The 16,509-nt window shown below is 46.8% G+C and overlaps 1 protein-coding gene across 1 annotated transcript in view; it reads left to right on the top strand.

The window, feature by feature from the left end:
- DCHS1 (dachsous cadherin-related 1) overlaps positions 10,803-16,509 on the top strand; it is a 37,312-nt gene continuing 31,605 nt past the window's right edge. Inside the window, exon 1 of the mRNA XM_018059476.1 lies at positions 10,803-10,994. The gene's annotated coding sequence lies outside the window, so the exon portion shown is untranslated. The remainder of the gene's footprint in view (positions 10,995-16,509) is intronic.

Here is a 16,509-nt window from a genome sequence, read left to right as displayed (position 1 = left end):
AACTGGAGGAATCAAGTTGCCTGACTTCAGGCTCTACTACAAAGCCACAGTCATCAAGACAGTATGGTACTGGCACAAAGACAGACATATAGATCGATGGAACAAAATAGAAAGCCCAGAGATAAATCCACACACATATGGACACCTTATCTTTGACAAAGGAGGCAAGAATATACAATGGAGTAAAGACAATCTCTTTAACAAGTGGTGCTGGGAAAACTGGTCAACCACTTGTAAAAGAATGAAACTAGATCACTTTCTAACACCGCACACAAAAATAAACTCAAAATGGATTAAGGATCTAAATGTAAGATCAGAAACTATAAAACTCCTAGAGGAGAACATAGGCAAAACACTCTCAGACATAAATCACAGCAGGATCCTCTATGATCCACCTCCCAGAATACCGGAAATAAAAGCAAAAATAAACAAATGGGATCTAATTAAAATTAAAAGCTTCTGCACAACAAAGGAAAATATAAGCAAGGTGAAAAGACAGCCTTCTGAATGGGAGAAAATAATAGCAAATGAAGCAACTGACAAACAACTAATCTCAAAAATATACAAGCAACTTATGCAGCTCAATTCCAGAAAAATAAACGACCCAATCAAAAAATGGGCCAAAGAACTAAATAGACATTTCTCCAAAGAAGACATACGGATGGCTAACAAACACATGAAAAGATGTTCAACATCACTCATTATTAGAGAAATGCAAATCAAAACCACAATGAAGGTACCATTTCACACCAGTCAGAATGTCTGCGATCCAAAAATCTGCAAGCAATAAATGCTGGAGAGGGTGTGGAGAAAAGGGAACCCTCCTACACTGTTGGTGGGAATGCAAACTAGTACAGTCACTATGGAGAACAGTGTGGAGATTCCTTAAAAAATTGCAAATAGAACTCCCTTATGACCCAGCAATCCCACTGCTGGGCATACACACCGAGGAAACCAGAATTGAAAGAGACACATGTACCCCAATGTTCATCGCAGCACTGTTTATAATAGCCAGGACATGGAAACAACCTAGATGTCCATCAGCAGATGAATGGATAAGAAAGCTGTGGTACATATACACAATGGAGTATTACTCAGCCATAAAAAAGAATTCATTTGAATCAGTTCTGATGAGATGGATGAAACTGGAGCCGATTATACAGAGTGAAGTAAGCCAGAAAGAAAAACACCAATACAGTATACTAACACATATATATATGGAATTTAGGAAGATGGCAATGACGACCCTGTATGCAAGACAGGAAAAAAGACACAGATGTGTATAACGGACTTTTGGACTCAGAGGGAGAGGGAGAGGGTGGGATGATTTGGGGAGAATGGCATTCTAACATGTATACTATCATGTAAGAATTAAATCGCCAGTCTATGTCTGACGCAGGATACAGCATGCTTGGGGCTGGTGCATGGGGATGACCCAGAGAGATGTTATGGGGAGGGAGGTGGGAGAGGGGTTCATGTTTGGGAACGCATGTAAGAATTAAAGATTTTAAAATTTAAAAAATTAAAAAAAAAAAGTGGTAGATTCAAAGTAAGTAAAAATTTAGACTACACTGAACTTTGGCCAGGCCAGCCCTGGCAAAAATGACTTCAGGGAAACAGCTGCAAATGAAACTAAAACTGAGCTAAACTACACTTCAAATTACACTTTGTAATCTTCAAAACTAGTTAAAATCCATACAGCCATGCAAATGGTTGTAAACTTTACACATAATTAAGTAAAATTTTGGTAAATTGGCAAAATTGGTGAATTTCAGCAAGTTGATCGCTCTGTGCACTGAAATTTAGAGAACTGGCTCTCCTCACTTCCTATCCCAGAGGACAGGAGTCCTTCCTCTTCTCCACGTTTAATCCCTCCACCTGTGTTCTAGATTCCATCTGGTTCTGCCTTCTCTGGCTCCTGCTCTGTGGGAGAGAATCAAGAGTCTCCTTTTTTCTTCCCTAGAGTCTCTACAGGGAATTGAAATCCTTCAGAGCTTGAAAAACATACTCACTCTTGGAAGAGCCCAACTCAAGCAGTGCTGGACTCTGGCCATTTTTTAATACTCTTGCTCACTTTCTCCAGGGCTGGGCTCTACTGAAGAGCGCTAATAATTGTGGCTTTCTCATGAGCATTTGAGCGGGGGCTTAGTCTCAGAGCAGTCTAACAACTAAGCACTGATGCTACCCAGTGCCTCCTCCCTCACTAAGAAGGAACAAATGATTAATAGAGCCAGCAAGAATTGATAGCCTCCCATCCTGTCTTTCAGGATCATCATTTACAAGGCAGGCCTTTGGGGTCATCTTTCCTTTCCCATGTGGTCTTCCACACACTAATCTGTCCTTCCTTGCCCCTGGTTAATTTACCCTTTCACTGCTTCCCAGAGTTAGCCCTTTCTATCTTGGACTCTTCTCCCAATCTTTTCTGTTCTGAAATCCCAAAATTCTCAGCCCCATTATATACCTCTGAGGATCCACTTCCTCTAAGAGAGAGCTGGCTTTGTTTAAGTACATCATTTCTTCACATTCTTCCACATGTCTATGGAGAGGGAAGTTGTCTCCATTCTCGGGGCTTCCAAAGGCCCAAACACACACAAGCACTTCTCCATACCTCCTCCCAGTCTTTGAGAATCATATCATCTTGTTATTCAAAGCTCTACCCTACTCAGTGTTGTCATGAAATGACCTCTTTTCTTCATCAGAGGCTTAAGTGTAGCTGTCCTTGTATCTTTTGTTCTCTTGCTAGCATCCTCAACTCCATGGTCCTTTGAGCCTATAAGGCCAACAGCCATCATTCCTCTTAACAGCGTCTCCCATCCTTTAACACTTTCCTCAAAATCCCTAACATTCTGCCTCCCTCGTGTTCCATTTTTCACAAACACCAGCTCCTCTGCAGAGAGAATGGGATCACCAGGTACAATGGCCTGAAATTCCCATGTCAACCCTCCATCCCTACTGCCATTATAACCTTATACATGCACTTATCTGGATCCTCACCCATCTTCCCTTTTAGTCTTGAAGGAAGAAGTACCTCTCAAGGTTAAAAACCAGTTCCTTCCAGTAACCATGGTTAATTCCTCACACCTGCCTCGCTTCTTTGGGACCTTTCTCCACTAGCCATTGCCCCTCCATTAGCTTCTTACCTGCGGTGTTAAATGTGATCCTGCTGCTTACTTCCCAGCAACTGTTCCTCAGTCCTTCTTTTCCCCATGCCTCCTCTCAGCCTCATGTTACTATCCTTTCTCGTTCGTTCCCTGCTGCACTCACTGAGTAGTAGTAGTTCTTCATCCTGCTGTCTCACTAGCATTCCTTCTTTATTCTGGAAGGAATCTTTATATTCTTTCTTATAGTCAGCATATACTGTGCTTAGTTGCTCAGTCCTGTCCAACTCTTTGTGACCTCATAGGCTGTTGCACGCCAGGCAACATGGCGATTCTCCATGGGGATTCTCCAGGCAAGAATACTGGATGGGTTCCCATGCCCTCCTCCAGGAGATCTTTCCAACCCAAGGATCAAACCCGGGTCTTCTGCATTACAGTCAGATTCTTTACCATCTGAGCCACCAGGGAAACCCAAGAATACTGGAGTGGTAGCCTATCTCTTCTCCGGGGGATCTTTCCTACCCAAGAATTGAACTGGCGTCTCCTACATTACAGGCAGATTCTTTACCAGCTGAGCTACCAAAGAAGCCCATATTCAGCATGAATGAATATTATTTATTAATTTGCCCATCAATGGAAACTTAGGTTGTTTCCACATGAAATTAATTAAATGTATGAGTTTACTTCTGGGTTGTCTATTCTGTTCCATTGATCTGTATGTCTGCTTTTATGCAGAAATACTGTTTTGATTACAGCTTTGTAATACAGTTTGAAATAAGGAGGTGTGATGCCTCCGGCTTCGTTCTTCCTCTGTCTTTGAATCATTAAGATCATCAGCTACATCTTAATTTCAAAATCTAACAGAGACCTATGAGACCTCATCTAAGTGTGGTAATTTTTCTCTGATGACAACTCTCAAAGCTGTTTCCTTCCTTGACTTTTATGATAGCACATTGGACACTATTCTCTTGCTCAATTCTTATCCTGTTGGCCAGTTCTTCCCAATCCCCTTCATGGCTCTTCTTTTGTTATCCACCCTAATACTGCCCAAGCACTCTTTTCACTATATATTCTCTGCAGGTGACCACATCCATTCTCATGATTCCACTTAACCACTATATACTGACAGACTGGTGTCTCCAAAATATCTTTCCTCAACTTACCTGAATTCCAAATTTTATACTCAACCACCTCCTACATACCTTCACTGGGATATCTCAGATACGTATTAAAGTCATCATGTCCAAAACCAAATTCATTATCATATCTTTCTCCTCTCAAACATGCTCATCCTTTTCTTCCCAAACATAGTGAGTAACATCACTAAGGTGCAGACCAGGAAGATGTAAGTCATCTTACACTCTTCCTACACCAGCACTCCTCACTTCTGGTCAGCCATCAGGAATGTAGTCCCAGGGGACTTCACTAGTGGTCAAGTGGCTGAGACTCCGAGCTCCCAATGCAGGGTGCCTGGGTTTGACCCCTCGTCAGAGAACTACATCCCACATGCTGCAACAAAGATCCTGGGTGCCGCGACTAAGACTGGGTGCAGCCAAATAAGTAAATAAAGATTTTCTCACAGACTTAAAAAGCTAATTTATGGTTGACAGGGAGAAGGAATAGTTAGGGAGTCTGAGATAGTCATGTACACACTACTATATTTAAAATGAATAACCAACAAGGACCTATTGTACAGCACATGGAATTCTGCTCAATGTTATGTGGCAGCTTGGATGGGAAGAGGGTTTGGGGGAGAATGTATACACGTATATGTATAGCTGAGTCCCTTCATTGCTCACCTGAACTATCACAACATTGTTAATCGACTATACTGATTTTATATATGTATATATTATATATATGTATATCTTATATATATATGTATATCATATATATGTATATGTATATATTATATATGTATATTTTATATATGTATATCTTTATACAAAATAAAAGATTTTAAAAAGTAAAAAGGAATTGTAGTCTCTAAAACTTCTCTCATTTCTCACTCTTCTTTTCTAATCCTACTACTAACTTAGTTTAGATCCTCACTACAAGCCAGGCTTTGCCAACAAAGGTCCATCTAGTCAAGGCTATGGTTTTTCCAGTAGTCATGTATGGATGTGAGAGTTGGACTATAAAGAAAGCTGAGCACCAAAGAATTGATGCTTTTGAATTGTGGTGTTGGAGAAAACTCTTGAGAGTCCCTTGGACTGCAAGGAGACCAAACCAGTCAATCCTAAAGGAAATCAGTCCTGAATATTTATTGGAAGGACTGATGTTGAAGCCAAAACTCCAACACTTTGGCCACCTGATGTGAAGAACTGACTCATTGGAAAAGACCCTGATGCTGGGAAAGATTGAAGGTGGGAGGAGAAGGGGATGACAGAGGATGAGCTGGTTGGATGGCATCACCAACTCAATGGACATTAGTTTGAGTAGACTCCAGGAGTTGGTGATGGACAGGGAGGCCTGGCGAGCTGCAGTCCATGGGGTCATAAAGAGTCAGACACAACTGAGTGACTGAACTGAACTGACAAGCCAGGCAATTGAAACTGACTCTTGTCCGTTCTCTTTTGATTCTCAGTAGTGCAGCCAAAATGATGCTGATGTCTCATCACCTGATCATTTTTACTTTCCTTATTAAATAAACTTTATAATGGCTCAGAGCCTGTACTATATACATAAAATGTAGTATCCTCCATGATTTGGCTCCATTTACCTTTCTTGTCTTCTCCTTTCAAACTAGCCCATATGCCTTACCCTCCAGCCAAGTCAATGTACTCAGGAACCATCAACACTTACCACCTGTATACCAACCTCCTTAGCCAAAGGCCATTTTTGTTCATACCCTTCTGATTTGAACACGGTGCTATTTATTCTGCCTGAAAGTCCTTTCTCCAACTTCTCCCTCTGCTATGCTTCTATTCATCTTTCAAGATCCAGTTCCAACGTCATGTTTGTGACACTATTTGCTGACATCCCAACCCTGGACTGGATTTAGAATCCCCTCTATGCCCACATTTTCCTCTCTATGTGGAAAATTCTGAAAGAGATGGGAATACCAGACCACCTGACCCATCTTTTGAGAAATCTGTATGCAGGTCAAGAAGCAACAGTTTGAACTGGACATGGAACAACAGACTGGTTTCCAAATTGGAAAGGAGTACGTCAAGGCTGTATATTGTCACCTTGCTTATTTAACTTATATGCAGAGTACATCATGAGAAATGCTGGGCTGGAGGAAGCACAAAGTGGAATCAAGATTGCTGGGAGAAATATCAATAACTTCAGATACAGATGACACCACCCTTATGGCAGAAAGTGAAGAAGAAATAAAAAGCCTCTTGATGAAAGTGAAGGAGGAGAGTGAAAAAGTTGGCTTAAAGCTCAACATTCAGAAAACCAAGATCATGGCATCTGGTCCCATTACTTCATGGCAAATAGATGGGGAAACAATGGAAACAGTGACAGACTTTATTTTTCTGGGCTCCAAAATGACTGCAGATGGTGACTGCAGCCATGAAATTAAAAGACACTCCTTGGAAGAAAAGTTATGACCAATCTAGACACCATATTAAAAAGTAGAGACATTACTTTGCCAACAAAGGTCCATCTAGTCAAGGCTATGGTTTTTCCAGTAGTCATGTATGGATGTGAGAGTTGGACTATAAAGAAAGCTAAGCACCAAAGAATTGATGCTTTTGAACTGTGGTGTTGGAGAAAACTCTTGAGAGTCCCTTGGACTCTCCAACCAATCCATCCCAAAGGAGATCAGTCCTGAATATTCATTGGAAGGACTAATGCTGAAGCTGAAACTCCAATACTTTGGCCACCTGATGCGAAGAGCTGACTCATTTGAAAAGATCCTGATGCTGGGAAAGATTGAAGGTGGGAGGAGAAGGGGATGACAGAGGATAAGATGGTTGGATGGCATCACCGACTCAATGAACATGAGTTTGAGTAATCTCCGGGAGTTGGTGATAGACAGGGAGGCCTGGCGTGTTGCAGTCCATGGGGTCGCAAAGAATTGGTCACAACAGAGCGACTGAACTGCGCTGAACTATGCCTGCAATCCCATGCTTTCCTCTGTCATTACACTATACAGTGCCAATGTACAGATCTGTCTTCACAGCTTCTGAATGCTCCTTATCATATCCTAACAATGTATCCTAAGCATGAAGCTGGCACATAGTGGCCATTAATATGTATCTTCAATAAAGAGAGGTAAGAAAATTTAGGTTCTCTTATTTGACAAACTCTCTGGCCCCCTAACACACCTGCCCCTTGCCCCTGCAGTAGACTCCCTCCTCCCTGTAGTCTAGCCTTTTGAAAGAACAGGCTGCACGGCGCTTCTGCAGTTCCTCTTCCCTTACCCAGCTCCTTTCCTGAGTGCTGACTAGTTTCCACCCCTACTACTCCCCTACCCTGTTGTCCCCAAGGTCACCAGTGCTGTCCCTTTGGCAAATCCAATGGATGCTTTTCAGTCCTTGCCTCCCTGGCCTCCTCTGTGTCATCCAACCCTGATCAGCACTCCTTGCCTCGTGACTTCTTTCATAGCCTTTCACTTGGCCTCATTGGCACTGCCTCTTCCCTTTCTTCTCCCTCTCTGGCCACTTCTTCTCACTCTCCTTTGAAGACTGTGATTCTTCTCCTCAACCTTTAAGTGCTAGAACTTCCTAGGGTCTGTCTCAGGCCCCCTTCTCTTCGCAATATACATTCTGTCCCTGGGAAATCTTATTCACTCCCTTAGCTTCATTTACCACATTTCCCCTATAAGTCAACCCAAACCTAAGATGATTTCTCATTTTCCCAGTGAGAAAACCCAGAAAGCTTTTTGACCAAACTGAAAACGTGTACCTTCAGGGATGAGGCTGAAACAGCCAAAATTCTACTTCTATCAGTTAATGGACTTTATTATACATATGTTTAAATTCATATATCATCACAAAGGGCTTCCCAGGTGATGCTAAAGGTACAGAATACTGCCAATGCAGGAGACACAAGAGATACAGGTTCAATCCTTGGGTAAGGAAGGTCTGCTGCAGTAAGAAATGGCACCCCACTCCAGTATTCTTGCCTGGAAAATTGCATGGGCAGAGGAGCCTGGCAGGCTACAGTCCATGGAGTCACAAAGAGTCAGACACAACTGAGCAACTGAGCACAGCACAGGATCATCGTGAAATATAAATATTTATGATTAATACATTGATTTATAAATATGCCTTTCTTTCCATATTCCTAGTTCAATAAACAATTTAATGCATCTTTTAACATGAATTAGCCAAAGCAGTATCTTCCTTATTATTAAGGTCACTTTTGCAGCCATTTTATCTATTTTCCAAAACAGATGACCTTCTCTTCAGTCTAAGTGCAGAATTTGGGCGAGGACACAGCACAATTTGAATCCACATGTAATGCAGTCATTGGAAACTTTATCCCAAGTTACAGGTCCCATTTGCATCATGCTAAGGCAGTTAGTGTTTGGCTTGCATCCTGCAAGAGTATATTCATGACCTCTAAAAATCATTTAATTTTTTTGGCCTTTTAAAAATAACCTTTTAGATTTATTTTTTTACTGAAGTATAATATTCATATAGAAAATGATCTAATCCATAAGTGTCTTAATGAATAGTCACAGAGTAAAACATCCATATAGCATCAGGCCAAGAAAGAGAACATTTCCAGCAGCCTAGAACCTCTCCCAAATACTACAGTATTGCTTTTTAAAGCACTGTTTATAAAACATCCTTAGAAACACCCAACACGTGCAACTGTGAGGCTGTATTACCAGGAATAGTTATTAAACCTGGGACTATCGATTCTGTGGCAAGTGACCTATACAGGCAACCATTATTGAGGACATTTCAGGTTAATGGGTCTTGGCCAAACAGTAAAAATAGATAGCATTTATGGACCACTTACTATGTGCCAAGTATATTTACATATATTAAATAATTTAACCCTAAGTCCTGCTTTGTAGATGAGAAAACTGAGTCAAAGACAGGTTAAGTGAATTTCTAAAAGCCACACAGCTTGTAAATGGCAGGGTCTGGACCCCAAGTCAGGCAGTCTGGCTCCAGAGTCCACAAGCTTAGTCACCATACCATACTGCCCTATCCAGTGGTTTGTTGTTCAAAATAAAGTAAATGAGAGCAAACCCTGTAATATGAGAGACTTTGTAAGGACTCAAGTATAATGTTACTCCCTCTTTCCTTTGGTATGATTTTGGAAAAACAAAACAGCAAAAACCTCACCCTATATTCAAGCTTATATGGTATTTGCAGATGATTCCCAAATATTTATGTCCATCCCAGACCGCTCTTCTAAGCTGCAGACCTACCTAGCCAACAGGCACTTCAAAGTCAGCAGCCCAGATCAAAAGTCATCATCTTCCTAAATCAGCCTTCTGCAAGCTCCTCCTCCTCCTTTTGTCCAACGCAGTGAATGTCACCACCAAACCCAGCTGCCCAAGCCAGAAACCTGGATGCTATCAAGGATTCCAGCGTCTTCTTCACTCCTCTTGAAAAAAAACACACTCCCTTCTGCTTTCATCGAAACGTATCTCTCTCCCCAGAAGCTCCTGATTTCTTTATACCACTTGCACAAGTCTCAAGTCCACAATACCTTTAGACTAACAGCCTACACTCAGTCATAAGGAAAGAGAGAGAAGAGGGATCAAAACTCTTCCACGCCTCCATCTGATGGACTTATTTTCATTTTCTCTCCCAGTTGGCCCCTCAAGACCCTTCCCACCTCCCTGCCCAGTTTCCATCTCGCTTTCCTTTTCTGAGAACTATATACCCTGAGTGAGAACACCCATCCTAAATCCCCTCGTTCCAGTCCCTTCCATCTGGAGCCTCAACTTTGGGATAAAAGAGGAAGCGAGGAAGGGAGAAGTAGGCGACGAAAATGGGGAAAAGAATAAAGAGCATGGGATAAACAGAAGTGATCGGAGAGAATGGAGAGATTCACAAGGAAGAAGAGGATGGGGAAAGAGAGATGACAGAGGAAACTGGGAGGTAAGGGGATGTGGGGAGGAAACACGGAGAAAGGGACAAGGAGAAGCGGTTGGGGAAAAAGAGGTGGGGAGACGGGAAAGGAGAAGGGCAGGCAAAGGACGTGGGGAGAACTGGTGCGGTGAAGAGGTGAGGAGAGAGGATCCAGGAGAAGGGATGGAGGATAAGGGTCTGGAGAGGAAAGAACGGAGAGATGGGACGAGGAAGACGATGGGAAGAAGGGAGAGGGGAACGGGGAGAAAAGGGTTCGGAGGGGAGGAGAATAGAACAGTGAGGGAGAAGAGGGGACGGTAGGGGAATAGGGGGCGGGAAAGAAGATGGAAGAGCAGGACGAGAAGGAGACGGGGACGCGGAGAAGGGAGGCGGAGAACGGGACGGGGAAGGGGGACCGGGCGCTTGGACCGGGAGAAGGGAAGGGAGCGGGGACGCGGGGACGGCGCGGCGCCGGGGCCGGATCCGGCCGGGGATGGGGCCGGGAAGTCGAGAGGCGGAGGGAGGACGGGCCGGGGGGGCCGCGGCGCGGAGCGCGGGTGGGGGCGGAGGCGGGGGCTGGCGGGCGGAGGGGCGGGGGTTCGGGTTACCGCGCGGAGGGCGGGGGAGGGGAGGGGAGGGGGCGCGGGGCCGCCGCGGCGAATCTCGCATCCTCCGCGGGGCGGCTGTGGAGGAGGCGGCGCCCCGGCGGCGGCGGCGGACGGACCGATCGACGGGCGGGGGCGCGCGGACCGACGGCCGGTCGCCCGGAGCTGCTCGCGGACTGAGAGACAGCGGCGGCGGACGATGCGCAGCCCCAGGCCCCGCGCGGGCAGGCGCTGCCCCGGGGGCTGACCGCGCCGGACGGCGCCCCAGGACCGGGCGAGGGAGCCCGCGCCGCGCGGAGGTTAGTGCCCCCGGCTGCCCGGCCCGTCCGGGCGCGCCCGCCGGCCCGCCGGCCTCTCCCGGGAGGCGGTGGCGGCCACGGAGCCGGGGGCTTTGTTCTGAGCCGGAGACAATGGGGGAGGGGGGGCCTGGGCCTGCGGGACGAGGGCTAGCGTGAACGTGAACGTGGGGGCAGGGCTGGGGGTCTTTGTGCTGCGTGTGTCATCGCGTCGGGTGTGTGGCGGCGTGAGTGTGCTGGGGGTGTGGGCAGGGTGTGTGTGTGCTCCTCCGAGTGTGAGTGTGAGCGCGAGTGCATCGCCTAGTGTGAGTCAGTGCGTGTCACTGGGAAGTTGTGTGTCTGCGTGTATGTGTCTGGCCGTGTGTACGTGCGTGTCACTATGATGGGGTGTGGGTCAGAGTGAGTGTGTGTCTGGTGAGCGAGTCCTTGTGAGGGAGTGTGTGTGTGGGTGTGTGTGGTGTGTGTGTGTGTGTGTGTTGCCTGCCTCTGTGGGAGCCATGTGTCAGAAAGTGGAGGATGGGTGTGTGACAGACAAACTGAGACAAAGAAACTGAGGGGGGAGAAGTAAAGAGAAACAGAGAAGAGACAGGCCAAGCCCAGGCTGGAGGCCCGTCACCCAGACTGTGTTCAGTTTGGGTCCAGGCTGCCTAGATCAGAATCCTCCACAGGGGACAGAGGGAGGTCACCACCAGCCTCGGCCCACGTGGAGGGGGTGGGGAAGGGGAGGTCCAGAAGCACAATGAACTCAGTGTGGCGTGGGCTGGGCCCGCAGCCACAGGGTCACAGGCCAGAAAAATATTGTTGCTAATGTCAGCTCCTCAAATACCCACAGGGGACAGTCACAGGCAGCACACGTCCACAAGAGATGCCTTCACAGCCATCACACGCCCCCCCCGGAAGCACTGTCAGAGCCAACATACGTTTACAGAAGGTGCTCTGAGAATAGTGCACACCCACGGCAGAAATGGTGCAGCCAACACATTCCCACAGGACCTCTGTCAAAGCCAGCGCACAGCATGGGAGACATGGTTGCTGCCAGCACCTTTCCTGAGACACTGCTGGAGCAACATGCATCCACTGGGAACCTGTCACAGCCCACCAACATCTAGGTTGTACTTCAGGGCTGTCTGTACATAGCAGGTGTCTCAGAGACCTGACACTAACAGGATGCTGTGTTGCAGTCACTCTTACCAACACCTTGTACATCCCATAAGAAACACTTTTAGGTGTCACGCACATGCCACAGACTGAGCGGTCCCAGCTGCTGAATAAACTCCCATTAACTTATGATGCTCACACCAAGGCTTCTTCTCACCCATAGACCTCCCAGGGTTACCCTCTGGTTCCTTGAAAACTTGGGGACTTAGATCAGTTTTTCCCTCACCCCGTACCCTGCCGTGGTTCTAAGTGTCCCTCCAAGTGCAGCCTCACAGTCTTGAGTTCTTCAGCTCCTACTGCCGTCCCCTCTCCCAGGACCACTCAGGGCAACTGGTCTGTCTCTGAAATTCTGTACCCACATTCCACTCTGCCCACAGCCTCCTGAGTCCTTTGAGCTCCCTGATGCCCTCACTCCCATTCTACTTACCCTTCAGCCTCACAGTGATCCCTTGCCCTTGACCTTTTTGCTTTTTCCTAATCTTCTCTTTCTGGCTTTATACTCCTTCCAGTTTATATGTCCAAGACCATCACTTCACCCACTCTTTGACCACTCTGTTCCATTGTTATTGTCTTTAGCCCACCCGTCCCACAAAGTCTCAACCCAGCTAGAATCATTTCCCAACCACACCAAGTGACGCTTCTATAAATTCACGCTTCTATAAATTGCACCCTCAACTGGGCCCACCATAAATAAACAAATAGATGAAATATTTTCTAGCTTTTTACATCCCTTCACCTTACATCCCTCATTGTCTTCAGCAGATTAATTAGTCAACCCACTGGATCATTTATTCTGCGAACACCTATTAAGCACCTACTGTGTGCCAAGCAGTGTGCTAGGCACTAGCATTACAAGGGTGAACAAAATAGACATGGTCCTTGCCCTTACGGAGCTTACAGGCCATGAGGTGAGCATGCTGGCATGGCAGCACGTAGCAGGCCAACCCGAGCCCTTGAAGGGGAACTGGAAGAGGGTTTGGGGAGGAAGTGGCATTGAAGCTTATGCTTGATAGGTAAGTAGGAGGCTACCAAGCAAAAGAGAGGTGGCAGTGAGATGGAGTGTGTGGAGAGTATGCCAAACCAAGGGGGCAGCACTGGAAAACGCACATTAAGAAAGTATTGTATGTCTGAGGAGGAAAGCAATCCAACGAGCCTGGCACTGATAGCACGACGTGAGGGTAGGTCAGAGAGTCTGGGAGAGGTGAAGAAGGGTTAGTTAGGTCGTGTGCTTCTTGTAGGTCACATGAGGGCTTACTAAACCCAGGGATAATTGAAAGTCACTGAACCATCTGAAGCTGTGGTGTGATATGATCAGATCCGTCTTACAGAGACCACTCTGACAGCAGTGTGGAGACTAGAGGGAGGCATCTGAAAGTTGGCTGTTGTAGGAACCCAGGAGGGGATAATGCTGGGCTGAACTGGAAGAATGGCAGAAGAGTTTGAGATAGTAGGTAGCTTCAAGAATTCTTCAAGCAGTGGGGTCAGAAGGACTCAGCGACAGAATGGATGTGGGGGCTGAAGGAGAGGGAGGGAGGAAGGTAGGAAGAGCGGACACGACAGACAGACCTGGTCTGCCGGCCACTCGGAAAGTTGAGGCCATCCAGTTTGAATTCCCTCGGCTGTTGCAGATCCCATCCACTTCGGCCTCAGGGGACACCTCACGCAACGAAGTACTCTTGAATCTTATCCATGTGTCTGGTTTCTCCCTGTGCGCTCGTTCCTCCTGTGAGCACATGAAGAGCCTCCGGGCTCTCCTACTTTCCTACACTCTGAAATACCTGACTAGCTAAGACACTCTCTTGCTTTGCTTCACTGCCACGTTTTGTGAAAAGCTCTTCTGCACCAACCTGTTCCCACCTCCTGACCTCCCATTTATTCCTGCCCCATCTATGTAACTGCTCTCCCTAAGAGAACATGATTTCTCATTTGCCAGATTTAGGGGCTTTTTTCAAAAGTCCTCAGCTGCTTGACCTCTTGGCAGGGTCCAACATTGTTGACTGTTATTTCCTCTTTGACTCATTCATGTCTTATGCCTTTTGAACCACTATTTTATTCTGTCAACATTTGATGAGCTCTCATGTCCCAACCACGCTACTAGGTGGTGGGAATATGATGATGGAAGACACTGTTCCTGCCCTCAGCAAAGGAGACAGGCAAATAAACAGATGATGGTACAGTAGGGTGGGATCTGTGCATCCCTCTCTCAAAACACCTCCTAACTGTTCCTTCTCTGTCTACTTTGGGGGCTCCTTTCGGTGGCACCTAGGGCTTCCCAGGTGGCGCTAGTGGTAAAGAACTCACCTGCCAATACAGGAGACACAGAAGATACAGGTCTGATCCCTTAGTCAGGAAGATCCCCTGGAGGAGAAAATGGCAAACCGCTTCAGTGTTCTTGGCTGGACGATCCCATGGACAGAGGAGCCTGGCAGGCGACAGTCCATGGGGTCGCAAATAGTTGGACACGACTGAGGGACTGAGCATGCATGCACGCTATGTGTGATTGAGTGACCCCTAAGTGTTATGATTTATTAAAGTTCTGACTTGGACCTTCTGATCATCTCACTGTATACATCCCTCTGGGTGATCTATCGCATTCATTTCCAGGGCTTTAATTATCATCTGAATAAGCTGATGACTCCCAAATAACTCTTTCTTCCAGATGTCTCTTCAGACCCCCAGACCTGCAGACTTGCTTCCTTTTGGATTTTTACTATTGAGCCCATACTATAGAGTCCCCTAACATGTCCCAGACCTGATCTCATCATTCCTTCTTCCCCCAAACCACCGTCTGCACTCAGTTAACAAGCTACAAAGCCAGAAATTAACTGTAGCCACTCTCTTCTCTACATATCCTGTAACCTAGAACCTGTTGGTTCTTCTTCCTTCCCAGCTTTCTCTGATGTGCCATCCCCTTTTATCCATGGGCTCAGCTACTGCCTTCATCTCACCATCTTTTCACATGAATTATAGCAAGAGCCTCCTAACTTGTCTCCCTAGACAAGTCTACTCCTAGTCTACTCTTCCCTCTTCCAATCCAATCTTTTCCGTAAAATGCAGATCCAGCCATAGCATTCCCTGCTTGCAGTTTTCAGTATCCTTACACCATCTTGGGTGAGATTTCCACATTAAGGAGGCTTCAGAGATCTGTCACGATCTGACTCCCCCCTTCCTCCCCAGCCTCGTAGCCTGTCCCGTTTCCATAGTTCCCTCACATTACAAGTCCCAGCCATACTGAATTCCTTGTCTTTCTCCAAAGACGCTGCATTCTTCCATGCTTCTGGCCCTTTGGACATACTGCTCTCTGCCTGAAAAGCCCTTTACTCCCTTTGTCTCCTGGCTGACCCCTTCCCATCCTCAGCTCTCTTCTCAGACTCTCCCTCTCCTGACCACCAGACCAGCTTGGAATCCTCTTGTCTCACTGTTGTCATTGTCTCTTTACTTTTTCTCTCTCTGCCTGGGCTGGGGCGTCCTTAATGGCAAGGTTGCATGTTATTCATCATCACATCCCCAGGTTCCTCTAGAGACGCTTGGCAATGAACAAATGAAGGAACGAGGCACCTCGCAGCACCTCCCTCACGCTCATTCACTCTTCAGAAGACTGACTCCTGGCCTCAGCTGCCCGCACAATAGAGTCACTTCCACACATGCCCCCTTACCCAGGAGAGACGTTTCCAGTCCCCTCCCCGACAAGCTGTCCTTCCTGCCCCTACACTCTCCTCTTCTCTCTCTTTCACCTGGGCTTCTCTTTTCCTGGACCCTCTTCCTCTCCCCCAGTCTGTACTTTATTTCTCTTTCATTCAGCTGCCAAATATCTAATAAACACCAGAAATTTGCAGATCCAAATCTATTGGACCATGTGGTTGTTGGGGTTCTTGGAGGGAGTGGAAGCCGAGGAGGCTGTGACATGCTATCAGGCCACAGGACTATGGTGCTGCTCCACCTGTTCTCCTCCACCAGGCCCCCTTCCTAGGAGGTGTCACAGGCTGCCCCTTCTGCTAACAGCCCCCTCACACATACCATGCTGTGCCCTCCTGTTCCTGGCACCCAGACCCTTCCCCATATCAGGTTCCCAGATACTTGTGCCATCTTCCTCTTTTTTTCTGCCTGTCAGTAGTAACAGAAGTAAGATCAGACTTTCTGATGCCCTGGCACCTGCAAGCAAAAGCCCCCCTGATGGGTTCAAGCTATTGGATCCCCTCGCCTTCCTGGGTTCCTGCTGCCTGCCCCTCCCTTCAGCTCCGGTGTCTGTGTTTCCAAGTGATCCTCTTCCTTCTGGGCATTTCAGCCTCTGCCACTTAGGAGGGGCTTCTCAGTTCCTCTGTCCCCTGTTGAGAGGGCATCTCTTCCTGGCAGTCCACCT

Source organism: Capra hircus, chromosome 15, assembly GCF_001704415.2.
Source record: "Capra hircus breed San Clemente chromosome 15, ASM170441v1, whole genome shotgun sequence".
Classification (NCBI taxonomy): Eukaryota; Metazoa; Chordata; class Mammalia; order Artiodactyla; family Bovidae; genus Capra; species Capra hircus.
The sequence above is the reverse complement of the archived record's forward strand: the minus strand, read 5'-3'. Positions and strand labels throughout refer to the sequence as shown.